Here is a 20,275-nt window from a genome sequence, read left to right as displayed (position 1 = left end):
AACACTTACTAGCTGTGTGACCCTGGGAAAGTCACTTAACTCCAATTGCCCAGCAAAAAAAAAAAAAAGAAAGAAAAAAAGATTATTTGTCACATGTGACAGCTCTCTAGGAGGGAGAGGGGAAGAATACTGGGGGAAAGTATAGTGGCATCAAAATTAGACATTAATTAAAATATATTTTAAGAAGATCTGAATAGAATTGGCTTCACTGCTTCTAGTCAACCACATATAACATCTAATTGGATGGTTTAGCAATGATCTTGCCTCTGGCTCATTCTGGTCAACTATGATGAATGATAGCCCATCTTCAGCTTTTTCTTCAATGTTCCAGAATAGTGTCAAGAAGGGTAATATCATTTTTTCTCCACTTATTCCAGAAAATTGTATTTTACCAGTGTCCCAGAGGCTCCATAGGCTAATTCACTGACCCTAGAGTAAGACCTCTCCTGTGGCCCCCATGGGTCAACAGAGTCTCTCATTTATTCTACATTTCTTACGTCTCTTCATGAATGAATAAATTAATAAGTAAGAAAAGATTTATTAAGTATTTATTTTATATCAGTGTGCTAAGAATTAGCATTATGAATTAAAAATTTAGATGCTGTCCTTTTTTTGTGTGTGGGGCAATGAAGGTTAAGTGACTTGCCCAGGGTCACACAGCTGGTAAGTGCCAAATGTCTGAGGCCAGATTTGATCTCAGGTCCTCCTGAATCCAGGGCTGGTGCTTTATCCCACTGCACCACCTAGCTGCCACAAGATACTGGTGCTGTTCCCAAGAATGTCAGACTTTTATTAGGGAGAGAACATATAAAAGAGAATGCATGCCCTATTACATACTTTATTTAGAGGAAGGCTACTCTGACAATGGAAGAGCAGTAGGAATGATGGACGCTCAAAACTGATCTCTGAAACTACTAGACAAATGCACTAGACAAAAATGTTATTCAGGTTGTCAGCTTCAAGTAAGTGTAGCAGATTGTTGGTAACCCATCCAATCCCTAGGTCTCCCTATCTTCCTAAATGTGGGTCACTGTTGCAATCAACCAGTCATAAATCCTCCAGTGCACTGATGTAACTCCAAGCAATTCCATACATGGGATCACACAGAAGGCAAAAGAACACACGTTGAACAAGTTTGGCACATTCCTCAATCATAATCTAGTATAAAATCTCTTACAGATATAGTTACAATCCTCAAGCACCACAGTAACAATCTTCTGGTTTTCATAAGCAAAAACTAAAGAGAGTTTTCAGCATTGCTCTTATTTGCAAATTGACAGAATTTTTTAAAAAATTATAAGCCCATCATCACATCAAGAAAAATATGGGATCATAGGAATTAGAGCTAAAAAGGATTTTAGAGATCGTTTAGTCTCAAGTCTTCTTTTTTACAGAGGAGAAATGGAGATCCAGAAGAATGGAGTGATTTGCTTGAGTCACACAGATGGTAAAATAGTATATTCAGGATTCTAAATAAAGTCTTTGATAACAAATCCATGCCTCTTTCCACTATACTATGCTGCCTCAAACTTTCTAATATCTCATATAACTCCCTCATTACTACTTACTCCTTTGACAATGTGATTGCCCACCATGTTAAGTCAATGGTGGTTAACTTTTTTTTTTTAATTTGGACTACAGATTATTTCAATTCAGGAATCTCAACAAAGAGATTTAATTTGAACTTATTTTCTAATTCATACCTGAGAATCCTGTATCTAGGGTTTTCTTTGTTTTTGTTTAATTTTGGAGGGGTGGGAGTAAAAATGAATATCCCTTTATGTCATGCTGTTAATCTAGACTTCAAAGTCAACATGTTAGATTAAATTTTGAATGGCCCATAAATATTGGTATACATGTTTGTTCAAAGCACTGTTTAACTGCATACTACCATTTGACTATGGGTTTCAAAATCACCTTCAGTACTGTATTTTGGAGAAGTTATTATATTTTCTGACAAATATAGATGGAAAAAATAAATGTTTGTAGATATAACATTGAAATAAATATTAAATAATAATATTAAAGAGTATAAGAGTTTCCTAAATGCAGAGACTTGGGGGAACAACTTATGCTGAATAAATAGAAAATAATATTATTTTAATTAAAATTTACTGACAATATATCTCTACAAGGGATGATGGGCTAGTAAAACTTTTAATTTGTTTCTCATAGTTTTATGTGTTGACAAGGTTAATATATCACTCAGAAAGCATATACTTTTTTTTGAAACTATCAAATACCCTTGTTCTGTATTTCCCATGCTCTGCATATTTTTTATAAACCATCTCATATGTTATTTGTGAGACAGATTCTGTTTTGTTGAATATGTGCTTCTATATACTAGAACATAATACCACACATCAACCTCAGTTCACATCCTGTTATAAAAATGTTGTCAAAAGCAACACATTTTATAGGCAAAAACAGAAAGACAGTATCTTAGATTTGCAAGGGAACTTGGAGGTAAATATAGTTCAACTCTGTCCACCTCATAATCCATCAAATACCACCTCCTCCATGAAGTCTTCCTTGATGCCCTGCTCTTATCATGTGTTTATTATAGCTATTTCTGTTTGTCTTCTCACTAGCAGACTAAACATCTTGAAGGGATTATTTCTTATGTAAACATTCTATTCTCCCATAAAGCCTACTCTGGACACAATAGAGAGTTAAAATGTTTTTCTCAATTAATAAAGGAAGAGGTCTGGAAAATATGGTAGTTTTACAATACTGTCATGGGATGCAGAGCACCCCAGAATTTCTCTGGGGCACACCGAGGAATCTTCTCCTTGAGAAACTAAACCAGAGGACAGATAAGGCCTAGAGAGATAAACTGAACCAAATCGGACTGAGCTAGTTTGGGATTCCTACCCTTCATTCTGGTCTCCCTTAGGAGATAAATTTCAGTGTGGCTGCGGCCTTTGTGTTCTGAAGAGGGATCCATAGCCACCCCTCACCCAATTCCTCTAGTCACTACCAGTGGGGGATGGTCCTCCACTCCTCACCCAATTCCCCCAGCTACCACCAGTGGGGGATGGTCCTCTCTCACTAAAGGAACTTTTCACGGGCAGATGGTCCACCCCCATCAGTCCTCTATAAAAGTACCTTCCAGTCTCCTGTTCGGGGAGATTTGGTACCTCTGAGCCACGTGCTTTGTACCTATCTCTCCATGAAAAGTCCAAAGATTTCTTTCATGGTTCCCCTCCCCCCACCCTTCCCTTCCCTTGCAACTAAATAAACTACCACCTTATTCTAACTACTTTTGTGTGCAAGAGGGTGTAATTCTTTAAAGAGGAATTCCTAAGAACCCCAACCCCTATCACAACCCATACCCCATTTCCCCCCATATCAATACTTCCCATTCTAAGATTTGAGTATGTTTCTGTGACTACTTCAAGGCCCTTACAAATCACTACTTGACTAGATATATTTATGTGAGTATGTGCTGTATCTCATAGATTATAAGCTCCCTAAAGGCAGGAAGTACGTAGTTTTGGGTTTTTTTTTTTTGCAACAACATTTATTTTATTTTTTCCAGTTACATGTAAGGGTAGTTTTCAACATTCATTTTCATAAGATTTAGAATTAAAAATTTTTCTCCCTCCTCCCTTTCCTCCTTCCTCCACAAGATAGCAAACAATCTGGTATAGGTTATATATGTTCAATCCACAAGTGCTCTTTTTATCAGTTCTTTCTATGGGAGTGGATAGCATGCTTCATCATTAGTCCCTTGGGATTGTCTTGGATCATTGTATTGCTGAGAGTAGTTAAGTCATTCACAATTGCTCATAGAACAATACTGCTGTCACTATGCAAAATGTCCTCCCAGTTCTACATCAGATCATATGAGTCTTTCCAGGATTTTCAGGGATCATCCAGTTTGTCATTTCCTATAGCACAATACCATTACACTACAATCATATACCACAATGGCTTCTTTAGTTTTTCTTCAATTGGTTGGCATTCCCTGTGTATGATATGATTATGGATTTGAGTCAGATTAAACTCTGACCATGGGGTCTGGAAGGTACCCAGCCCTGACCCAATATAGTTAGTTTAGAAGTTTATTGCTTGTCAAATTCTCACTGTCTCCTTTAAGTTTAATTGCCAATTATTTCTTTGACTTCCCAACATAACCGAAGATAAATTTTAACCCTGTCATCCTTATCTTTAGAGACAGGGGCCTGGAGAGGGGAGTCAGTGGGAACTGTGAGATTTGAAACATCTGACTCTCACTCCCCTGTTTCCTTTTCCTTTGGTTTGACCTTGTTCCCCCTCCCCTTTTCCCCCTTGCTCCTGGAACACGTATGCATGTCTCCATACATTGATCACAAGCTGAACACGCACCTTGGATGAGACAGGATTGGATGTTAGATTGTGAGCTCATCCACCCTAGGTGTACGTGGGGACAGTCCTTTTCAAGATTACTATAAAAACCTAGAGGATTGGGCATATCTTTGCAAGACTTCAATGTGTAATTGGGTTTTGCCCGTCCTCAGGAGGATGTAATAAATCTGTCTCTGCTTGACTTGGTGGTCTCCTCGAGTTATTTGGGTAAACTGAGGCAGTTTGCTCCATACACCTGGATTCCCAATTCTTAGCTACCACAAAGAGTTGCTATAAATACTTTTTGTACAATTTTCCCCCTTTTCTCTTTTTCATGATTACTATTGTTAACTGTTTCCCTCCATCCTATTCCCTTCCCCATGATATTTACTCTATTATCTATCTTCTTTTTCCCCATCCCTCTTTAAAAGGGATTTGCTTCTGTCTCTCCCCTCCCCCAATCTGCCCTCACTTCTTTTACCCCTCTCTCTTTATCCCCTTCCCCTCCTATTTTCCTGAAGGGCTAGATAGATTACGCTACCCAAATGAGTAGGTATGATATTCCCTCCTTAAGCCAATTCTGATAAGACTGAAGTCTTTGAGCCAATTCTGATGAATGTTAGGCTCATTTACTGCTCAGATTAAATAGATTACTCCACTCAATTGGGTGTGTATGTTAATTCCTCCCTGAGCCAACTCTGATGAAATTAAGGTCTTTGAGCCTATTCTGATGAGTGTAAAGATCATTTTCTGCCCTGTTCCTCCCCCATCTCTTCTCCCACTCCATAAGCTCTTTCCTCTTTCTTTCATGCGGGATTTAACTCCATGCTACCTCTGCCCTTCCCCCTTCCCCAGTACATTCACCTCACCCCTCAATTAAATCCTAAAGATGTCATCATGGGGCAGCTATGTGACACAGTGGACAAGGCATCTACCCAGACCCAAGGGGACCCCAGCCAAAACCCAGCCTCAGATACAAGATAGTCACCCAATACAAGACCCCAGGTATGTCCCCAACTCCAATTTTTTATGGTTCTCTAGGGTCTTGTATCTGAAAGTCAAATTTGCCATTCAGTTCAGGTCTTTTCATCATGATTACCTGAAACTGCTCTTTTTTGTTGAAGTTCCATTTTTTTTCCACTGAAAGATTATATTAAATTTTGCTGGATGTGTGGCTCTTGGTTGTAATCCCAGTTCTTTTGTCCGTTGGAATATCATATTCCTTGCCCTCCAGTCCTGCTAGATCTTGTGCTATCCTGACTGGGGCTCCACAGTACTTGAATTCTTTCTTTTTGGCAGCTTGCAATATTTTCTCCTTGACCTGAGAGCTCTGGAATTTGGCTATAATATTCCTGGGAGTTTTTCTTTTGGGATCCCATTCAGGAGGTGATCAGTGGATTCTTTGAATTTCTATTTTACCTTCTACTTCTAGAATATCAGGACAGTTTTCCCTGACAATTTCTTGGAAGATGATGTCTAAGCTGTTTCTTTGATCATGGTTTTTAGGTAAACCAATAATATTCAACTTATCTCTCCTGGCTCTATTTTCCAGGTCAGCAGTTTTTGTACAAAGATATTTCATATTGCTCTCTCTTTTTTTTTCATTTGGATTTGCTTTATTGTGTCTTGGTTTCTCATAAACTCACTGGCTTCCATTTGTTCCATCCTAATTCTTAGGCAATTATTTTCATCAGAGAACTTTTCCATCTGTCTTTTCAGTCTGTTGACTTTTTTTTTACCATGTCTTTCCTGCATCACCCTCATTTCTCTTTCCATTTTTTCCTCTACCTCTATAACTTTATCTTCAAAGTCTTTTTTGAGTGCCTCTATGGCCTGAGACCAATTCATATTTTTCTTGGAAGCTTTAGATATAAGGGCCCTGATGTTGACATCTTCCTCTGAGGATACACCTCAATCTTTCTTGTCACTAAAGAAACTTTTTATGGTCCTCACTTTTCTCTGTATGCTCATCTTGCCTTACTTGACTTTTAGCTCCTTAAAGTGGGGCACTATTTCTAGGCTGCACACTACCAAGATTTAGGATGTCCCAGGAGGTATGATTTAAAGAGTAGCAGGTTTTTCACTCACCTGGCCTTTTTCCTGGTCTGTAGATGACCCCAGACCAACTTGCCAATCAACCAGTTTTGTGTGTTGTGGTTGTCAGCTTCTACAATTCTGTGCCCCTCCCCGACAGGGGCCACTGCTACTCAAGCCTACCTCCTGGTTCCCAGCAGGGGTGGAAAACCTACGTTCTGCCTCAACACCAGCAGAGACCTCTTTCATCTACCCCCTGCCAAGGTCTCAGACCTCTCTCCAGATTGTGAGCTTAGTTCCAGACAACACTGGCACTGCAGCTGATTCAGAGGCTCTGGAGGTCTCTTTCTCTGGTGAGGTCTTCTTGGGACTGGATCTGCGTCAGTGTGACTGTGGGGTTGGGTTCCATTCCTGTCTCAGCACAGTAGCCCCCTCCTTCTGACATTCCAAGCTATCCTTGGTTGGAAAATGATGTAAGCACATTTTTTCTGTGGATTCTGCTTCTCCAGGAATTGTCCTATGGCATTAATTGGATTTTTTGGGGAGCAATCATGTAGTGATTTTGAGAACTCACTGCCTCTCCTCTGCCATCTTCTAAAGATGAAGAATGATGTCTTGAACTCTTTTAAAAGATCATACTGCACTGAATATCATACAACATTACTTACAAAGTGGTTATCATATTTCTGTTAATGAAGAAACAGAAAAATGTATGGATATATTTATAAATCTCTATATATGCAGGGTGAAGTGGAGCAGGAGGCAATTAGCAGAGTTTTGAAATAAGTTATTTTCAAGTTACTTTAGGAACCAAAGACAACAAGGGAGAAAATAAAGTTATTTTATATGGCAAAATGATCTACATATATGGCAAAACTAAACTCCATACACACAATATATACAGAATTACAATACCACACTTGCCCTAACTTTTCTTTCACCAGTCTCCTTACCTTTTATTCTTAGAGCCACCAAGTCATTAATATTTGCCACTATGATTTCAATAACATCCTAACAGGTCTTCCTGCCTCCACTCTCTTCTCACCCTATTCCATTCATCATACACCTGTTAGATTCCTAAGACTGATCATCTCTCTTCTCTGCTCATTATCTTTTATTGTCTTCTTGTTGCCTAAAAAGTACAGTTCAGACTTCTTAAACTGGCATTCCAAGGCCTCTACAATTAGGTGTCATTCCAAAATTGAACACTCACCTGATAATCCTTCCACATGTCTCTTACATGTTTCCCCAAAATGGGACTCTTGAAATCTGTGGAACAAGTAAAGTGTTTTGCTACCTCTTTGTATGCATCTGCTCATGCAATTCTGGCTGCCTGCAATGCCTTATCTCCACTTTTTGAAACTCGACCTATTCTTTAATAACAGACTGCATTCTAACTTTCGATGAAAATATCCTTGATATGCACAATTAGTATTAATTTTCCCTCCCTCCTCCACTCGGTCATTCTAGAACTTCATATACCACTGTTTGACCTCTCATATATACTTTTATATTTTTATTTTTGCAAGGCAATGAGGGTTAAGTGACTTGTCCAGGGCCACACAGCTAGTAAGATTCAAGTGTCTGAGGGCAGATTTGAACTCAGGTCCTCCTGAATCTAGGGGAGGTGCTTTATCCAGTGCACTACCTTGCTGTCCCATCATATATACTTTCTTTTTTTGGTTATCATTTTTATTATAAAAGTATTTTATTATTTTCCAGTTACATGTAGAGATAGTTTTCACCTTTGTTTTTATAAGATTTCCAGTTTCAAATCCTTCTCCCTCCCACCTGTCCCTCTGCCCCTCCCCAAGACAGCAAGTAATCTGATATAGGTTATAGATATAAAATAACATTAAACTTATTTCTGTCATGTTATAAAATAATATAACATAAAATAAATATAAATATAAATATAATAAATATAAAAATATATAAATAATATATAAATATAAATAAATATAAAATAAATCATGTTATAAAAGAAGAATAAGAACAAAAAGGAAAAACCTCAAAAAAAGAAAAATAAGAGCACCAAAAACACAAGAAATAGTATGGTTCAATCTGCATCCATATTCCACGGTTCTTTTTTTTTTTTTCTGGATTTGGAGAGTCTTTTCCATCACAAGTCACTTAGAACTATCTTGTACCATTGTACTGCTGAGAAGAATCAAGTCTATCACAGTTGATCAACACACAATGTTGTTGATACTATGTACAATGTTCTCCTGGTTCTGCTCATCTCACTCATCATCAGTTCATGCAAGTCCTTCCAGGTTTCTATGAAATCTGCCTGCTCATCATTTCTTACAGCACAATAGAATTCCATTACATTCATATACCACAACTTGTTCAGACATTTGCCAATTGATGGGCAGCCCCTCAATTTCCAATTCTTTGCCACCACAAAAAGAGCAGCTATAAATATCTTTGTACATGTGGGTTCTTCTCCATTTTTTATAATCTCTTTGGGAAAAACACCTAATAGTGGTAATGCTGGGTCAAAGTGTTTGCACAGCTTTATAGTCCTTTGGGCATAATTCCAAATTGCTCTCCAGAATGGTCGGATCATTTCACTGCTACATCAACAAAGCATTAGTGTTCCAATTTTTCCACAGCTTCTCCAACATTTTCCTTTTTTTGTCATATTAACCAATCTGACAGGTGGTACCTCAGAGTTATTGTAATTTACATCTCTCTAATCAATAGTGATTTAGAGGATGTTTTCATATGGCAATAGATGGCTTTGATTTCTTCATCAGACTACTGCCTGTTCATATCCTTTGACCAATTCTCAATTGGGGAATGACTTGGATTCTTATACATTTAATTTCTGATATATTTTAGAAATGAGGCCCTGATAAGAAGTACTGGGTATAAAAATTATTTCCCAGCTTTCTACCTCCCTTCTAATTTTGGATGCATTCCTTCTGTTGGTACAAAAACTTTTTAATTTAATGTAATCAAAACCATCCATTTTACATTTCATAATATTCTCTATCTCTTGTTTGGTCATAAACTGTTCTCCTTTCCGAAGATCTGAGAGTTAAACTATTCCTTCTTCTCATAAATTACCTATGCTATCAAATTCTATGTGTAAATCATGCACCCATTTTGACCTTATTTTAGTATAAGGTGTAAGATGTTGGTCTATGCCTAATTTCTGCCATACTATCTTCCAGTTTTCCCAGCAGTTTTTGTCAAATACTGAGTTCTCATCCCATAAGCTGGAGTCTTTGGGTTTATCAAACAATACATTACTGAAGTCATTTACTACTGTGGCTCTTGTGCCTACCCTATTCCATTTATCCTCTATGCTATTTTTTAGCCAGTACCATATAGTTTTGATGACTGCTGCTTTATAGTAAAGCTTCAGATTTGCTACAGCTAACCCACCTACCTGTGCATTTTTTTATTATTTCCCTTGATATTCTTGATCTTTTTTCCAGATAAATTTTGTTATTATTTTTCTAGCTCTATAAAATAATTTTTAGGTATTCTGATTGATATGGCACTGAATAGGTAAATTAATTTAGGTAGAATTGCCATTTTTATTATATTAGCTCAGACTATCCATGAGCAATTGATATTTTTCCAATTATTGAGATCTGATTTGATTTGTGTGAAAAGTGTTTTATAATTGTGTTCATAGAGTTCCTGGATTTGTCTTGGCAAGTTGACTCCCAAGTATTTTATGTTGTCTACCTTGCTTTAAATGGAATTTCTTTTTCCATCCTTCGTTGCTGGGCTTTGTTGGTCTTATATAGAAATGCTGATGATTTATGTGGATTTATTTTATATCCTGCTGCTTTGCTAAAGTTGTTAATTGTTTCAAGTAATTTTTGAGTTGATTCTCTAGGATACTCTGAGCATACAATCAAATCATCTGCAAAGAGTAATAGTTTTCTTTCCTCCTTGCCTATTCTAATTCCTTTAATTCCTTTTTCTTCTCTGATTGCCAAAGCTAATATTTCTAGTACAATATTAAATAATAGAGGTGCTAATGGACATCCCTGTTTCACCCCTGATCTTATTGGGAAGGTCTCTAACTTAACTCCATTACATATAATGCTTGCTGATGGTTTTAGGTAGATACTGCTTATTATTTTAAGGAAAGCTCCACCTATTCCTAAGATTTCTAGTGTTTTTATTAGGAATGGGTGCTGTATTTTGTCAAAAGCTTTCTCTGCATCTATTGAGATAATCATATGATTTTGGTTAGTTTTCTTATTGATGTGATTGGTTATGTTAATAGTTTTCTTAATATTGAACCAGCTTTGAAATCCTGGTAAAAATCCTACCTAGTCATAGTGTATTATCCTGTTGATCACTTGCTGTAATCTCCTTGCTAATATCTTATTTAAGATTTTTATATCAATATTCATTAGGGAAATTGGCCTATAATTTTCTTTCTCTGTTTTTGCTTTGTCTGGTTTTGGTATTAACACAACATTTGTGTTATAAAAGAAATTTGGTAGAATTCCATCTTCACCTATTTTTCCAAATAATTTGTATCATATTGGAATTAATTGTTCTTTAAATGTTTGGTAGAATTCATGTGTAAACCCGTATGGCCCTGGAGATTTTTTCTTAGGGAGTTCATTAATGGCTTGTTCAATTTCTTGTTCTAATATGGGCTTATTTACGGATTTAATTTCCTCTTCTTACCCTGGGCAATTTGCATTCTTGTAAATATTTATCCATTTCATTTAGTTTATCAAATTTATTGGTATACAGTTGGGCAAAAAAGTTCCTAATTATTGCTTTCATTTCCACTTGATTGATGGTGAAATCACCTTTTTCATTTTGATACTGGTAATTTGGTTTTCTTCTTTCTTTTTTTAATCAAATTAACCAATATTTTATCTATTTTATTGTTTTTTTTTATAAAACCAGCTCTTAGTTTTACTGATTAATTCTATAGTTTTCTTGCTTTCAATTTTGTTAATTTCTCCTTTAATTTTCATGATTTCTAATTTAGTATTTAATTGGGGATTTTTAATTTGTTCTTTTTCTAGCTTTTTAAGTTGCATGCCCAGTTCATTGATTTCTTCTTTCTCTTTTTTATTCATGTAAGCAGTTAGAGATATAAAATTTCCCCTTAGCATTGCAAATCCCATAAATCCCATAGATTTAGGTGTTTTGTTTCATTATTGTCATTGTTTTGGATGAAATTATTGATTGTTTCTATGATTTTTTGTTTTACCCACCCATTCTTTAGAATGAATTTTTTTAGTTTCCAATTAATTTTCAGTCTACCATTCCGTGGCTCTTTATTCCATATGATCTGAGAAGGATGCATTTACTATTTCTGCCTTTCTACATTTGACTATGATGTTTTTGTGCCCTAATACATGGTCAATTTTTGAAAATTTGCCATGTACTGCTGAGAAAAAGATATACTCCTTTCTATCCCCATTCAATTTTCTCCAGCCATCTATCATGTCTAACTTTTCTAGTATTCTATTCAACTCTTTCACTTCTTTCATATTTATTTTGTGGCTAGATTTATCTAATTCTGAGAGGGGAAGCTTCAGATAGCCCACTAGTATAGTTTTGTTCTCTATTTCCTCTTGTAACTCATTTAACTTCTCTGAGAATATGGATGCCAAGCCAATTGGAGCATACATCTTTAGTATGGACATCACTTCATTATCTATCATACCTTTTAGTACAATGTAATTTCCTTCCTTATTGCTTTTAATTGGATCTATTTTTGCCTTTGCTTTGTCTGACATAAGGATTGCTACCTCTGCTTTTTTTACTTTAGCTGTAGTATAATATATTCTCCTCCAACCTTTTACCTTTATGCTGTGTGTATAACTCTACTTCAGATGTATTTCCTGTGAACAGCATATTGTAGGATTCTGGTTTTTAATCCAGTCTGCTATTCAGTTCTGTTTTATGGCAGAGTTCATCCCATTCCCATTCACAGTTACTATTACTAACTGTCTATTCCCCTCCATTTTATTTACCCCCTTTGTACTTTACCTCCCTTTCACCCTCTATTCCTCCTCACCATTTTGCTTCTTACCCCTGCCTCCTCCAATCTGCCCTCTCTTTTATCAGCCTCCTCCCTTTTCTCCCTTTCTTCTGCCCTCCCTTCTATCAGTACCATCCTTTTCCCCTTACCCTTTTTTTTTTCTCTAAAGAATAAGCTAAGTTTCTTTATCCAAATGAATGTATATGTTCTTCCCTCTTTGAATCAAATCTAGTGAGATTAAGGTTGAAACAATATTCACCCCTCCCTTCTTTCTCTCTATTGTAATAGATTTTTTGCACCTCTTCATATAATGTAATTCATTCCATTTTACCTTCCCTTTCCTTTTCTCCCCATAAACTCCCTTTCAACCCCTTAATTGTCTTTATATTATCACATCAAAGACAATTTATATTTATAAACTCTGTGTACAATCCTTCTGTCTGCCCAAATACATATACAATTCTCAAGAGTTATAAGTATTATTTTCCTGTGTAGGGATGCAAACAGTCTAACCTTATAGAGTACCATTTTTCTCCCTGTTTACCTTTTTAAACTTCTCTTGAGTCTTGTATGTTAAAATCGAATTTTCTATTCAGTTCTGGTCTTTTCATCAGGAAACCTTGAAAGTTCCTTATTTCATTGAATGTCTATCTTTTCCCCTGAAAGAGAATGCTCAGTTTATCTGGGTAATAGATTCTTGGCTGAAATCCAAGCTCCTTTGCCTTCCAGAATATCATATTCCAATCCTTGCAGTCCTTTAATGTTGAAGCTAACAGGTCCTGAGCAATCCTGACTGTGACTCCATGATATGTAAATTGCTTTTTTCTGGCTGCTTGGAGTATTTTCTCCTTCACCTGTTAATTCTGGAATTTGGCTACAATATTCCTTGGAGTTTTCCTTTTGGGGTCTCTTTCAGGAGGTGATCATAGGATTCTTTCAATGATGACTTTATCCTTTGATTCCATAATATCAGCGCAGTTCTCCTTAATAATTTCCTGGAATATGGTGTCTAGATTCTTTTTCTGGTCATGGCTTTCAGGCAGTCCAATAATTCTCAAATTATCTGTCCCAGATCTGTTTTCCAGGTCAGTTGTCTTTCTAATGAGGTATTTTACATTTTCTTCTATTTTTTTCATTCTTTTGATTCTGTTTGACTGATTCCTGGTGTCTTGATTATCTTCCAGCTGTCCAATTTTAATTTTTAAGGCATTGTTTTCTTCAGTGAGAATATGCATTCAGCAGCTATGTGGCACAGTGGATAGACCACTGGTCCTGGAGTCAGGAGGACTTGAGTTCAAATCTGGCATCAGACACTTAACACTTACTATCTGTATGACCCTGGGCAAGTCACTTAACCCCAATTGCCTCACCAAAAGAGAGAGAGAGAGAGAGAGAGAGAGAGAGAGAGAGAGAGAGAGAGAGAGAGAGATTATGCACCTTTTTTCCCATTTGGCCAGATGAATTTTTTAAGGAATTGTTATCTAAAGTCAATCTTTGTGCTTTCTTTTCCAAGCTGCTGATTCTTTTTTTCACAATTTTCTTGTGTTGCTTTCATTTCTCTCCCCATTTTTTCTTTTACCTCTCTCAACTGATTTTTAAAATCCTTTTTGAGCTCTTCCAAGAAGGCTTTTTGTTCTTGAGACCAATTCATCTTCCCTCTTGAGACTTCACATGTAGGCAATTTGAGTATATTGTCCTCATCTGAGTTTGTGTTTAATTCTTCTCTGTAGACACAGAAGTGCTCAATGGTAAGAGCTCTTTTTTGTTTCTTACTCATATTGCAGCTAATTTTTTTTTTAAGTTGAGGTCTGCTGTAGGGGTAGCAGGGTCTCTGTTTCAAGCTTCTTGTGCTGGGGTATAGGGGCTGTGTCACTGGCTTTGTACACTGATGCCACTATGGCTTGTGGATTTCTCAGTGCCCCGGGCTCACTCCCCGATGGCCCGGTCATGCCTTTCCTGTGTGTGGCCCTCTAGCTGGCAGTGTGCCCTCTCAGCTGGTGCTGGTGGCTTTCACCACTGGCCTACTTTGTCACCAGCTTGTTGAGCCAGGATCCAGGGGCCTCAGTTGCTAGGCTGTGGCCTCCAGCTCCCTGCTGACTTGCCCCAAACCCCTCCACATTGCTGTGCAGTGCTGCAATGCGCTGGACCTCCCTTTTGCCTGAATAAGACTGACCTTTCCTGAAGGCTTCAAAATTATCTCTGGTTGGAAGACTGTGTCTCTCTGTCTCTTTGCATGTTCTGTAGTTTCAGCATCCATCCGGAGTCTTGATTTAATGTTCTTTTAGAGGGAACTAAAGGAGAGCTCAGGCAACTTGTTGGCTTCTCTCTGCCATCTTGGCTCCTCCACGCATATATACTTTCAATAAATTATTTTGAATTAGCTATTTGTATCTGTCAGAGTCCCATCCTGGACTTTAAGCTTTATGATGTTAGTGATTATACTTTGTCCAATAATTATATTCCCCTCTCTCCCTGGCACAGCACTCTGAAAATAGTAGATATTTAAGGTCTTTGTTGAATAAATGAATAAAAGAATTAATGGGAAGATGACTGGCTAGCTGCCTGACTGCATAGCTGGATGGAATAAAGGATGAAAGGATGGATGGAGGGATGGATGGATGAATGGATAGATGGATATATGGATGAATAGATAGATAATTGGAAACTTGGCAAGAGGGAAGACATGAAGGAGACATTTTATAATAATAGTAGATGAAGGACGTATAAAGAAAAAAGCTGCCTTCATCCAGAGAAGGAACTGATGAATAGATATATAGAATAAATTTAAATATGCATATGTACATACATATATACAGGTGTAGGTAGATCTATACAGACACAAATAGGTGTTTGTATATATATGTGTGTATATATACCCAGTAGTGTCTATACACACATATCTATTTGTGTCTAGTGGTATCCATCTCTAGTATGGTGGGAGGGAAGAAAAAAGAAATTTACATGAAAATGTTGTTGTATATTTGAAAAGAATAAAAAGGTATGCACAGTAGATTTGCACTTTCATGTACAATCATCTTTTATTATACTATGCTATGAACATACTTGTGTTATATAAATTAAACATAAAATAATTTTCTAAAACACAATAGTAGATAATAATAATCATAGCTAGCATTTATATAATGCAGGAAAGCTTACAAACCTCTTTATAGACATTGTTCATCTGGTTTAGATCATGGGAATGGAAATGAAAGACTCAATTTAAGACATGAATTTCTCCTCATTCTTCAATGTTGAAACAGTGTATTCTGGTTAATATGCTTGTTTTGACATATTTTCCAGTCCACCTGATTTTTTCCCGAGATTTTGTAATACCACAAATATGGGAGCAGGCAAGAAGGAAAAGAAGATAATTAATGGTAGCCTGAAAATTCTGTATAACACAATACCAACCAAGTTCAAGCTAAGTTCCTTTCTTTAATAATATGTTATTTTAAGAACATCTTTTACTTTCCAATATGGTTTCATAAAAGTATTTTCATAAAACATACAATAGTTCTGTAGATGGGTCAAAATATCTAATGTGAACACATATATGTTTACTGATTAGGAACCTCAGGATCAGTGTGATTATGGATCTTGCTTAAGGTCACATAATTAGTTATTGATAGAGCTAGGATTAGAAATCATATCTTCTGATGCTGGTTGGTGATTTTCCAACAGTATTCACTAGCTTAACAACATACTTCAAGTAATCCCCTTAAGTTTATGTACCAGAATTTAACTTGAACTATATAATTTTTATCTTTGTCATATCACAAGATATTTCTTTGATGTTGTTGTTGTTGTTGAAAACTAAAACACATTGGGTAGGATCCTGTTTTTAATACAGGATATGAACAAACCACTCAGGATAGGTAGGCATGGAAGTGTTACAGTCAATATTATCGGAAGGAATGTTCACATTGGTAAGATCACAGATCCATTTGAGTTTTTGAGTATGGCATATTCTTGTTCAAGGTAGCACATTTTTGCTACTGCCAGAGGTATGTCAAAGCTGGCATTGATTAGCATAGGACATTGATGCTTGTCCTTCAAAATTCAGATATTGTTAACATGACAACCATTGTTCTTTTTTGGAATTGTATTTTTTAAAGGAAAGATTTTCTTTTTCACAGTTATTTTTGCTCTCATATATTTGTTTATATCTATGCAATGCAAAGTGACAGGACAACTAACATTTGAAGGAAAATACACTATTTTCAGATCAGATACCAGCTGTCAACTTAGATAGAGTATGCTGCTTCTGAAATTTTACAGCCCAGTTCACAAAAATTTTACGTGCTTACAATTCACTTTTTTGGTGTGAAATATTCACTGAAATGTCTTGCATATGGAGTTCGTGATAAGAACCCACACAGACACCACATGTAGAGATTCTTTGGGGTCAAAAATGGTCAAATACATTTTAACAAGAAATGGAACTGATGGAAATAATGTTTATTGAAGTAGGTAGCATGTGTAGGATTTCTGGATGTGCATATTCATTCAGAAGAAGCACAAAAAATAGGTGACACAAAATGCATGCACTACATGAAGCCATATCAACAAGCATTTATTAGGCACCTTCTATGTGCCAGACTGTGTACTAAGTGTTGCAGATACAAAGATAGGCAAAAGCAAAACAGAACAAAACAAAAACAGTCCCTTGCTCTCAAGGAGTTCGCAATCTGATGGACAAGACAACATGCAAACAACTGTGTACAAATACGATATATACAGAATAAACTGGAGATAATTAAGAAAAGTATGGCACTAAGATTAAGGAGGACTGGGAAAGGTTTCCTGTAGAAGGTAGGATTTTAGCTAGAATTTGATAAAAGAAATTAATGTTAAAATATCAAACATCTTTCCTACTTCCTAAATGTAATGTAAAAAAAGAGAATTTCATCTTGAACTTGAGAATGAAATGAAATTGTAGAAAGTTGGTGGACTTAGGACATCCCTTTAGAGAGACTATTTACTATTCATGATCTGATTATATTTTCATAGCATCATAGAGTACACATTACCTCTCAATAACAGTACATTTCTCTAGCATGCACTGTAGTATACAAAAGTACAAGATATTAATAATCATTCATTAGATCCCACAATACAACTTAAGAGATGTAGATACAAAACATTGTTATTTTCTTTTTTTATTCAAAGGAAAATGCACTCTGGAAGCATTTAAGTTAATATTGCATATTGGTCGTACTGATAGAATAAGTCATATAACTCCAAATTGTAATCTTGAATCTCATGTCTATTTGTTTTGTACATAGATATAATGATTTCAGCTGATTGTACTATGGTCAACCTGATATTTGAAGGTAAAACATGTCTCTTTCTGGTAAACGAAGTTATCTTAGATCTAATTAACACTTAATAATCGTATGTCAGTCCCCGAGGAATAATCTTTTAATAAATTAAAATGTTATATAGACCATAATAAAATTCACAGAATCAACTTCTTTTAAAAGTCATAATCCATATGTGTGTCTATTTATACACATGCATATATACACACATATATGCGTACACACATATGTATGTGTGTATGAATGGATGGATGGATAGATGGATGAATGCATGTATGTATATAAGTATATATACATGCATATATACAGGGTTGGCAAAAAGTCACAAATATTTAATAAGCCCATTTTTTGTTTTTTTTTAAATTTATAATACCATAGCATAATATACAGTATGTGTAGGAAATACATTTACATTATGTGTGAAAAATCAAATCTTATAAATGGTGAAAAATAAAGGAAAAGTCATTTTTGAAAAATTTTTAAAACATCAGACCCCTTCATGACTTTTGGTTCACTGTGTGTGTGTGTGTGCTATGTGTAAATATGTATATGCACACACACACACACACACACATATATATAGTTATATATATGCACATAACTGGATATATAATATTATTTGTTACTTTCTTAACAAAGAATTGGCTCACCAATTCTTCTTGTTAATAATTTGATAATTATTGTGATTATTCAAAAAAAAAAGAATGCTTTCGGGGAAATAGGTAGCATTTAACTTAATTCACCTTCATGATTCAATGGAGTGAAGAACACATGGTATCAAATTTACCTCTAGTTATTCATTGTAATTTGTGGAATTAGAGTTTTGCATCAGGGTACTGTGATATTAAATGATTTCTCCATGATAAGAATCAAGTAAAAACAATCTCAGATACAGAATTCGAAATTGGGTTTTCTTGACTTCAAAGAGAGCCACTGAATCATTCTATCTCTCAAAGAGCACTTGTTAATATATAATCTTATTCTTTATTCTAAACTATCTATAAACATATATATGTATGTGTGTGTATGTGTGTGTGTGTTTGCATAGAAAGGGACAAAGGAAAAGAGAAAGAGTTTTTATAAACTACAAAATAATTCATTTTCCTCAGGCCTCAACTGTGATAACAGATGTTTCAGAGGGAGAAGAAAAAGAACACCTTCCTAATTCCTCACCCTAAGTAAACCTTAGTACTTGCTTTTTCAGATTACAGGCTACTAAATATTACTAAATAAAGTCACAAAGTCATCTTGATAGGGTTTAATTACACTATCAAATAATTTCTCACTTTATTGGGGCCCTCCTTGCTACTGACATTTCTAATTTATTTCTTGAATCCTTATTGCATTTCCTGTTGCATCTGTTTGTTTTGTACCTTTCCACATTTCTCTTTCCTCCCCATCCTCAGTAATAACCAGTAACCTTATCTACCTTACTGAGACCAAAAATTAGCCAATGGACACCTCCCTCATCTTTACTTCTCACTCCAACCCTATCATTCTCCTTTCTAGTTTCCCCAGAAGTAGCATCTCTCTATGTTGGAGAGGCCAACCAGTCTAATTATTCCTTTGAATCCAGATTCTCCTGCTGCCAATGAGAAGATAATTAATTCTTTTGTGTGTGTGTGTTTGTGTGTGAGGCAATTGGGGTTAAGTGACTTGCCCAGGGTCACACAGCTAGTAAGTGTCAAATGTCTGAGGCCAGATTTGAACTGAGGTCCTCCTGACTCCAGGGCCCGTGCTCTATCCACTGCACCACCTAGCTGCCCCACAGAGATAAGCTGCCCTTAATTACTTCTTGAGATAGCTTTTCTTTCTCTTACATCTTTAATCTTTCTCTTTCCATGAGTGCTTACCCATCTGCTTTTCAGGTGTTCTTTCTTTAAACCAGATATCTACCCAAAATAATATTCTATTGATGTTCTTCCCTTTTTCCAAATTTCTTAAAGGAACTGTATAAGATTGCTCCTTGCCAGGGGGCAGCTAGGTGACACAATGGATAAAGCACCATCCCTGGATTCAGGAGTACCTAAGTTCAAATCCAATCTCAGACACTTGACACTAGCTGTGTGACCCTGGGTAAATCACTTAATGTTCATACCCCCCCCCCCAAAAAAAAAAGAAAAAAGAAAAGGAAAAAATTGCTATTTTCCCTTGACACAGTTACTTTTTATCACCACCACCCCCACGTGTGGACTTCATCCCCATTGGTCTAGTAAAGCTACTTTGTTGGTTGTTACCAATATCTTCCTTCAAAGGATAGCATAGGCCAAAGCTTATTAAAGATAGGACTTAAGGATCTCAAAGGCTAAGTACATATTTCTTAGGTTGAGAGAAGAGAGAAAAGAAGAATATTCAAGGCATGAAGCTGAGCAATAATCCCATGGGTGGCATTAGCATATTCTTTACACTGCAAGGAGACCCATCTTACTAATAGCTAATATTTATATAACATATCATTCTTCCCAGAATGATTTTGGGGGTATTTCCACATTTGAGCATCACTATAATCTTGATCATATAGGTATTACTTCCCATAATTGTTAGTTAGTAATTCACAGATGAAGTAATAGAGGATGAGAGAAGTTGATTGATTGGTCCATGACCG

This window comes from Dromiciops gliroides, chromosome 1 (genome assembly GCF_019393635.1).
Source record: "Dromiciops gliroides isolate mDroGli1 chromosome 1, mDroGli1.pri, whole genome shotgun sequence".
Lineage (NCBI taxonomy): Eukaryota > Metazoa > Chordata > Mammalia > Microbiotheria > Microbiotheriidae > Dromiciops > Dromiciops gliroides.
The sequence above is the reverse complement of the archived record's forward strand: the minus strand, read 5'-3'. Positions refer to the sequence as shown.